Genomic DNA, 9797 nt, shown 5'->3' with positions numbered 1-9797 from the left:
AGAGGCTTTCGTCCTCCACAGTTAGTTGTTCATTTGACTACTAGAATGAGCTTGCGTATGCTTTGACGGTTGTAACGTACAGCATCCGTTTGTCGCAGTTTTTTTTGCTTTTCCAATATTGTAACTTTCCCTGCAGCATTCAGAACGTAATAAAACAATCCTTGCCTTTCCTGTAGACCACAGTTTTTCGATCTTTTTGTACTTATTTAGTCACTAGTTGTGTACCTTTTATCTGTTCATGAATTATTATTATTATTATTATTATTATTATTATTATTATTATTATTATTATTATTGTTATTATTATTATTATTATTATTATTCATCCGTTTACCCTCCTGGGTTGGTTTTTCTCTCGGACTCAGCGAAGGAACGTGAGACTTTGGGTCGGGGGATACAACTGGGGAAGGGGAACAGTACATCGCCCAGGCTGCCTCAACTGCTATGTTGAACAGGGGCCTTGTGGAGGAATGGGAAGATTGGAAGGGATGAACAAGGAAGAGGGAAGGAAGCGGCCGTGGCCTTAAGTTAGGTACCATCCCAGCATTTGGCTGGAGGAGAAGTAAGAAACTATGGGAAATCTCTTCGAGGATGGCTGAGGAGGGAACTGAATCCTTCCCGAGACTGAGTGAACCCCGTTCCAGCCCTCGTAACACTTTTCACATTTCTTGGCAGAGCCGGGAATCGAACCCGAGCATCCGGGGGGTAGACGCTAATCACACTAATCACTACACCACAGAGGCGGACTGTGGAAAATATAATTTCCAATATTTCATGCTTTTAACATGCATTTATCGTGTGGTTTTTAGTGCCGGGAGTGTCCGAGGATATGTTCGGCTCTCCTGATGAAGGTCTTTTTATTTGACGACCATGAGTGACCTGCGCGTCTGGATATGGAATTATAATAATGAGGTAAGGAGAAGGTGGAATCCGGTGTCAGCAAGTAGCCTAATCGTGTCGAATAACACCATGGGGCTGCTAAATGCTTAACGTATCCATCCGACGGACGAAACACCATCAACAGCATCATATGCCCTCACTCTTTATGACCACTGCAGATAGGTTTTGGAATTGAACCCAGGTTTTTGGCACGCACATTTCCTACCCTGTCGGCCAACATTCTGATGGTGACACTTTTTTCACCTAAGGAACTCGAACTGGCTTGAAGATATAACGATCATGGCCAACAAGCGGCCTTATGATTAATATGTTTTGATGTGAAACCTCATTTAAACTGGGGTCGGCGAAAAATCGATGTGACGTTTTTCGTTCGCAAGAAGTATATCTCATGTACCCATTCCAAGCTATCAAACCAGAGAAAATTCCGAAAAAGTTCCTTGCTGATACAGGCATACTAATACGAAGTGCTCGTAAGGAAATTCTTCATATACCTACAGACATTCCTAATGGAATGGTCTACACTGTGAAATAATAGGTATAAAGGGCTGGGACTGTTCTGCGCCACTTAGGAAGCGCATCTTCAGCACATTAACATTTGCAAGGTATTATTAAAGCTCAGGACGAATACATCCATGCTACAAGAAATCTGAAAATATATGATTTTTCACGAGAGTTTAATCCTGATGTAAACAAGGCATGTCCACGCCTCAGCCAAAGAAAGAGTTGTGATTCGCTGAGCGTGTAGTATCGACCTCCGCCCCGTCAATGTCTCGTGTTCGGACATACAGTGCTGCGCATATGACCTAAAATAGACGAGGAACAGTTTTTGGGCTGTGTGAAACTAAACGGAGGGGTTTGAAGGGACATCTACTGCTGAAGATTAAGGCCTACGTTATTTATTTATTTATTTATTTATTCATTTCTGAATATTAAAGAAAGCTATCGTAGGCTAGAACACAAAATTACACGCGTAGGAAAGTTTATCTTAGGACAGCTGTTTGAAATGTCCGCCCGGTAGACTGTAACCTAATAGAATACCAACTTTCGAATTGAAATGTATATCTCTTATCTTGTAGAGTTCCTATCATGATAGAGCATATAGCATGATTGGACATGTCAGACGGAACTGTTGATAATTCTGTAACAACATCTATCGAAAAGAAACAACTCAAAAAGACAATACAATAGCCTCCCTATCCATTAACAAAGGTTTACGTTCTCCTTTAACAAACTGGAACCCTATGTCCTTCAAAAGTCTGTACAATGTAGTTAAACTGAAGGTGGGTAAAGTTTTATCTTTATTCACACTGTCTAATACTTTGCGTAAAGTAGGTGGTTCATTCCGAAAAAAAAAAAAATCATGAATTTTCGTTCTAATACCACTTTTGACGATATCGTCGTACTTCTCGATTCTTTGAGGTCGTTTACGTTCCTTTCCCGGCGTTGTTAATTTCCCTGTCTTTCTAAACTCTGTCCGCATGTTATGAACCGAACTAGCCGACACACCACACAACTCTGCACTTAGTTTCTCTACCTCTTTTACTGCTAAACCTGGATTCTGTTCACTTATGTTATTAAAAAAAACACAACGCACTGCCTATGGTCACTTCTGAGCGGTTTTCCTCTTTTGTGCTTCACTATTCGGGATGGTCCTACCTCTTGCTCCATTTCTCTCGCTATGAATACTGACAGTGACAGCTGCTGCAAGATGCAACACCTTATCTCAACACTGTACAGCTTGGGACTTTCCCTCACTATGAGAAGACTTCCTGCATTACACCACGCCTTCTGCCTTCATATCTCGTTATTTAATCACTGTTTTATTTTTAAAAAACATATAGATATATACCGGTATATATGACAACCATATTATAATTTGATTGCGTACTCTTTCAGACTATCTAAATGTAATAAACTAAGATAAAATTAAATTAATGCGACGTACTGCTCTTCTTCGAGCTCGCATACAGTCGAGTGAGTGCGACGGTTGCTTCTCCAATCAACTACGTCTATGTCCACGTGCAAAGCCAAGGTGCTCCGCCTATTTGTTTACATCAGGATTAAACTCTCGTGAAAAATCATATAGAAATAACTCTCTCACTACAATCCCTCAATGTCCCTCCATCTCACAGTTTCTACATCCTCGCTTGGAAAGAACTGATGCCAGAAAAGTGAGAAGAGTACTGAGAGAAAGGGCATTCAGTGAGTGGTATAACTTATAGTAGAAAGCAAAGGGTGTACGTTTATACAACGAATATACTCCTATCAACTCCTGGATTCGAGGCCATCAAGGCTTGTCATGTAATGAATGTCCGGCTCTATGGCTAAATGGTTAGCGTGCTGGCCTTTGGTCACAGGAGTCCCGGGTTAGATTCCCAGCAGGGTGGGGAATTTTAACCATCAGTGGTTAATTTCGCTCTCACGGGGGCTGGGTGTGTGTGCAGTCTTCATCATCATTTCATCCTCATCACGACGCGCAGGTCGCCTACGGTAGTCAAACCAAAAAATACCTGCACCTGGCGAGCCGAACATGTCTTTCGACACTCCCGGCACTAAAAGTCATAGGCCATTTCATGTAATGAATGGCGTGAGGCAATTAGGATGACAGCAAACATTTCAGCAGTTAGATCGGTACCAGGAGGATCTCAGAACGATTCCCCTTTTCTTTCTTTTTATTTACAGTTGGCTTTACGTCGCATCGACACAGATAGGTCTCATGGCGACGATGGGATAGAAAAGGGCTAGGAGTGGGAAGGAAGCGGCCGTGGCCTTAATTAATGTACAGTCCCAGCGTTTGCCTGGTGTGAAAATGGGAAACCACGGAAAACCATCTTCAGGACTTCCGACGGTGGGGTTCGAACCCACTATCTCCCAAATCTGGTTACTGCCCGCACTTAAGCGACTACAGCTATCGAGCTCGGCGATCCCCTTTGTAAACGCTGTCTCAAGGATATTAAAACTCTTGCGCATGTTCTGGGGTCTTGTCCTATGATGAACTTTTAAGGAATACGCATCGTCATTTCATCCGCACGTTAATTCCAACAACGCTGAAAGTCCTTGGTTTCCAGGTACTTGAAGAGGTTCATGGCTTGGCGGACAACGGAAGTCACAGAAGGATCGACATCATTGCCTTCAAAAAAAAAAAAAAAAAAAAAAAAAAAAAAAAAAAAAAAAAAAAAAAAAAAAAAAAAGTTACATCATCGATCTCACTGTTCGCTTTGAAAGCCATTAAGTCGCAGCCCTCATACGTCAATCTCGAGAAAAGGAATATTTTCTTATTAACAGTTCCTTACTACAGAAATAAATACCAGCTAGGGGAAATCGACATAGTGGGTCTGATAATTGTAGCGAGGAGAACAATTCCCGTTTTTACCGCAAATTTTTGGAAATAGATGTCTCTGCCATTCACAACGTTAGGGGCAACTGCCATCATAGCCTTAAGGGGTTAAGTAAGTAAGTAAGTAAGTAAGTAAGTAAGTGAGTGAGTGAGTATTTATTTATTTATTTATTTATTTATTTATTTATTTATTTAACAATACAGGCATTTATCCCAGAATGCCCGGTAAATGCACAAACAATTCGTAACCGGCCATTCCATGAGGTCCATCGGATACTCCGGAAATGTGACACTCCCTAGGGAGTCATCCTTGGTCCCTACATGCCACGTCCATCTTCTCCACTGAATGTTAAGGAAAATAATAATAACAATAAAATAATAATCATACGGCCTACTACTACTAAAAAGTGTTGGTACACATTCCTAGCTTATATTACCCAAAACTTAACACTCTCCCTGTGGGTGGAGGCGGTAGAATAACACCCACGGTATCCCCTGTCTATCGTAAGAGGCCACTAAAAGGGGCCCGAGGGGCTCTTTAACTTGGGAGAGTGGGTTGGCGACCACGGGACCCTCAGCTGAGTACTGGCACTGCTTCCACTTACTTGTGCCAGACACCTCACTTTCATCTGCCCTATCCGACCTTTCTTGGGGAAATCTTGTTCTCTTCCGACCCCGACGATACCAGAGCATTCGAGGCCAAGTGAGTCTTTCATTTTCACGCCTTTCGTGGCTCTTGTCTTCCTCTGGCCGACGAAACACCAAGGCCCTTCAAGGGCTGTAGTGCCATGGAGTTTGGTTTTTATTTTTTTATACATATACTAATAATAATTTACACTTAAAATGGTTATTTCGAAGTGTCGGATACTTCCATTTTTTATCTCTGATTAGTGTTATATAGAGGATGATTGCCTAGTTGTACTTCCTCTTAAAACAATAATCTACCGGGCGAGTTGGCCGTGCGCGTAGAGGCGCGCGGCTGTGAGCTTGCATCCGGGAGATAGTAGGTTCGAATCCCACTATCGGCAGCCCTGAAGATGGTTTTCCGTGGTTTCCCATTTTCACACCAGGCAAATGCTGGGGCTGTACCTTAATTAAGGCCACGGCCGCTTCCTTCCAACTCCTAGGCCTTTCCTATCCCATCGTCGCCATAAGACCTATCTGTGTCGGTGCGACGTAAAGCCCATAGCAAAAAAAAAAAAACAATAATCATCACCACCACCACCACCACAAACTTAACACTTGAGAATAATTAGCAAAATTTAAAACCATAAATAATTCGCTGTACGATAAAATCTTTTTCTCCTTCTTACACGCCTTTTTCCTGGCAAATGGGGTTGGCTTTTCTGGTCGCTTTCCTCAATAATTTCTTGTCTTAGACCATGGACCCTAGCAGAATCAGCATTGGAATTTTCCAAATCCTTCGTAAATCTTGATCTCCATCTCATTTTTTGGACGTCCTGGTTTACCCTCTAATGGCATCCTCTCAACTCGGTGCGCTATATCGTCCTCTCCCCCCACTCCCTGTGAAAGGGGTTGTAGAATAACACCCACGGTATCCTCTGCTTGTCGTAAGAGGCATCTAAAAGGGGCCCCAGGGGCTCTGAACTTGCTTCCACTCTCTTGTGCACGCTCCTCACTTTCATCTATCCTATCCGAACTCCCTTGGTTAACTATTGTTCTTCTCCGACCCCGACGGTATTAGAGCATTCGAATTTTTCATTTTCACGGCCCTCGTGGTCCTTGTCTTAATACCTTAATTTTTCGGATTGTCGGATCCCTTCCATTTTTTTCTCTCTGATTAGTGTAATATAGAGAATGGTTGCTTATTTGTACTTCCTCTTAAAACAATAATCACCATTATGTCTTCTGGTCTTATTTCAATATGACCAAATTATCTGAGTCGCCTTTCTTCTAATTTTTCTGAGATGGTGAATAACTTCATTACGGATTTTGTCCAGCCTTATCACACCACGAGCCTATGATAGCATATTCACTTCAGCAACATTCAGTTTCTATTCATGCTATTTCTTTGTCGCCCAACATTCAGAGCCTGGCTCTTCGAGCCATTGTTTTGTATACTTTTAGCATTTTAGATGGAATGGCACTCACGGACAGCCCTTATTACTGCCGGCCAATTTGCTCAGCCATTACTCATCCTACTCGCGACGCCTTTATCAATAACACTGATCCAGGATAGCGGAAATAATTTTTTGTTATCACCTCTTCATGATTAATTTGTAGTCCTTCACAACTCTGTCAGCTTACGGACAAATTCTGTATCTGAGAACAAAACAAACGTAAGTCATATTTTAGTCATTTTACAGAAGAGAGGAAAATCGTCAGTTGAAGAGCATTTTTGCTGCATTATGACTTAGACAATAAATGTTCGTCATTGTTCTTGATCTATTTTCTGTAATTTTGATCAGTGAATACATCCCCTCACAAGGCCCCTGTTCAGCGTAGCAGGTGAGGCCGCCTGGGTGAGGCACTGGTCATTCTCCCCATTTGTATCCCCGATCCAATATCTCACGCTCCAGGACACTGTCCTTGAGGCGGTAGAGGTGAGATCCCTCGCTGAGTAGTCCGAGGGAAAAACCAACGCTGGAGGGTAAACAGATTAAGAAGAAGAATACATATACTAAGAGCCGGCCTCGTGGTGTAGGGGTAGCGTGCCTACCTCTTACCCGGAGGCCCCGGGTTCGATTCCCGGCCAGGACAGGGATTTTTACCTGGACCTGAGGGCTGGTTCGAGGTCCACTCAGCCTACGTGATTAGAATTGAGGAGCTATCTGACGGTGAGATAGCGGCCCCGGTCTAGACAGCCAAGAATAACGGCCGAGAGGATTCGTCGTGCTGACGACACGACACCTCGTAATCTGCAGGCCTTCGGGCTGAGCAGCGGTCGCTTGGTAGGCCAAGGCCCTTCAAGGGCTGTAGTGCCATGGGGTTTGGTTTTTATTTTTTTATACATATACTAATAATAATTTACACTTAAAAATGGTTATTCATTATTTTATTGCCATAAAAATAAAATGACAGTGGACTTACGTTTATATGGTTCTAAGTTTCATAAAATGTGACTTACGTTGGTTCAGCTCTCAGGTACAGAATTTTACTTCAGATATTCTGTTTCCGAACGGTAGGGAATAGACCAAGGTATGAATATGACAAGCAAATTAGAGCAGATGTAGGATGCAATCGTTACGTAGAAATGAAAAGGTTAGCACAGGATAGGGTGGCATGGAGAGCTGCATCAAACCAGTCTATGGACTGATGACTCAAACAACAACAACATGGACTGTACGAGAAGTTGTACAAGACATAGAATATCACTATTATAAAATGAAAATCCTCAGCCTGTTTCCAATTATTCGACCGGATCAAGAATTGAATGAATGAAGTCCCATGTAGCGGCAAGGATAGGAATTGTGCCGGCTACCGAAGCCTGTCGCACTCCCTCTGGGGCAATGATTAACGGCTGACAGATTAAATGAAATGACATTAGAGAGTGTTACTGGAATGAAAGATGACAGGGAAGACCGGAGTATTTGGAGAAAACCTGTCCATCACCCGTTTGAAGCACAGAACCCAGCGGTGAGAGGCCGGTGCGCTGAAACCTGAGCCATGGAGGCTTCACTATTATCAATGAGAAAAAAAAAAAAAAAAAAATAGAGTCCGCCTCTGAGGTGTAGTGGTTGGTGTGATTAGCAGCTGCCCCCGCCCCTCGGAGACCCCGGTAACATGGCCACGAAATTTGAAATGTGGTACGAAGACTGGAACGGGTTCCACTCAGTCTCGGGAGGTCAACTAAGTAGAGGGGGATTCGATTCCCACCTCAGCCATCCTCGAAGTGGTTTTCTGTGGTTTCCCACTTCTTCTCCAGCAAATACCGGAATTTTACCTAACTTAAGGCCATGATCCATTCCTTCCCTCTCCCTTGTTTATCCCTTCCAGTCTTCCAATCCCCACAAGGCGCTTGTTTAGCATAGAAAATTAGGCCGCCTTGGGGAAGTACTGGTCCTCCTCCCTAGTAGTATCCTGATCAAATATCTCAGTCTCCAGGACACTGCCCTTGAGGAGGTAGATGTGGTATCCTTCGCTGAGTTTTTCTTTCTTTCTTTCTTTCTTTGTTTGTTTCTTTCTTTCTTTCTTTCTTAATCAGTTTACTCTGCATGGTTGGTTTTTCTCTGGGACTCAGCGAGAGATCCCACCTCTACCGCCGCAAGTGCAGTGTCCAGGAGCGTGTGGCTTTGGGTAGGGAGTTGAAACTGGGAAGGAGGACCAATACCTCACCAAGGCGGTCTCACCTGCTGTGCTGAACAGGGGCCTAGTGGGGGGATGGGAAGATTGGAAGGGATAGATAAGAAAGAGTGAAGGAAACGGCGGCCGTGGCCACAAGTTAGGTACCATCCCGGCATTTGTCTGGAGGAGAAGTAGGAAACCACGGAAAACCTCTTCGAGGATGGCTGAGGAGGGAATCGAACCTCCCTCTACTCAGTTGACCTGAGGCTGAGTGGACCCGGTTCCAGCCCTCCTACAACTTTTCAAATTTCGTGGCAGAGTCCGTAGTCGAACCCGGACCTCCGGGTGTGGTAGATAATCATACTAAACACTATATCACAGAGGCGGACTCCCTCGCTGAGTCCGAGGGAAAAGTCAACCCTGGAGGGTAAAGGGATAAGAAAGAAAGAAAGAAAGAAAGAAAGAAAGAAAGAAAGAAAGAAAGAACGAATGAATGAATGGAATTATTAGATCATGTTTAGTACAGACGAAGTTCATACATATCGAAAAGTTGTTACATAGAGAACAAAAATAGCCAATTATTCTGTCCATAACATCTCTTCGTTATGTACTACTGTGCATGTACAAGACTCGATGTGGTAAATAATATTCATAATATTAAGTTAAATCGGTTTTCGACTCTTGTACACCCCATCCGTGAGAAGAAAAAAAGAAAACAAAAGAAAGACATCGTACGGTGGCAAACACTTTTTTTTAAAAAAATCAGATACTGTTAAGGATTTGAAACCAGCGCGTTCTCATTAGTTACGCCAGTTGCCGGTAGAGTGCTTCACCACCTTGCATCAGAGTCAAGATATTCACTGCTAGGTTTCGCTTGTATCTACTTCAGGTGTTCTTTCTTTATCGACCGCCGCCAGATGTAGCTAGGCTCGACAAAACGCGCGAGTGTCGCGCTCTATCGGGATATGAAGAATTAGTGGATTATAGTATGTAAATGACATTAATAATATTACTCTACTTAAATATCACGCGTAACATTATTTTCATTGGTGCAGTAATGAGGTTATCTTTATTTTTATGGATGATATTTCTCCCCTTGTTTTAACAACTCTTTATAAGCACCAATACATTTGTACGTAATAATTATTGCTCACAGACGGCTAAGCCATGCAGTTCACGTCAAATTCCTTTCCCTTCGGGTATTATTAAAATATCATTATTGGAGTTGACTTGCTGTTCTTAATTATTTTCTTACTGTTTTTGAGGAAACAATTTCTTGCAAGATTGCAGTAAGCATTAGGCTATTGGCTAAAAT

Source organism: Anabrus simplex, chromosome 3, assembly GCF_040414725.1.
Source record: "Anabrus simplex isolate iqAnaSimp1 chromosome 3, ASM4041472v1, whole genome shotgun sequence".
NCBI lineage: Eukaryota > Metazoa > Arthropoda > Insecta > Orthoptera > Tettigoniidae > Anabrus > Anabrus simplex.
Note: the sequence above shows the minus strand (reverse complement) of the source record.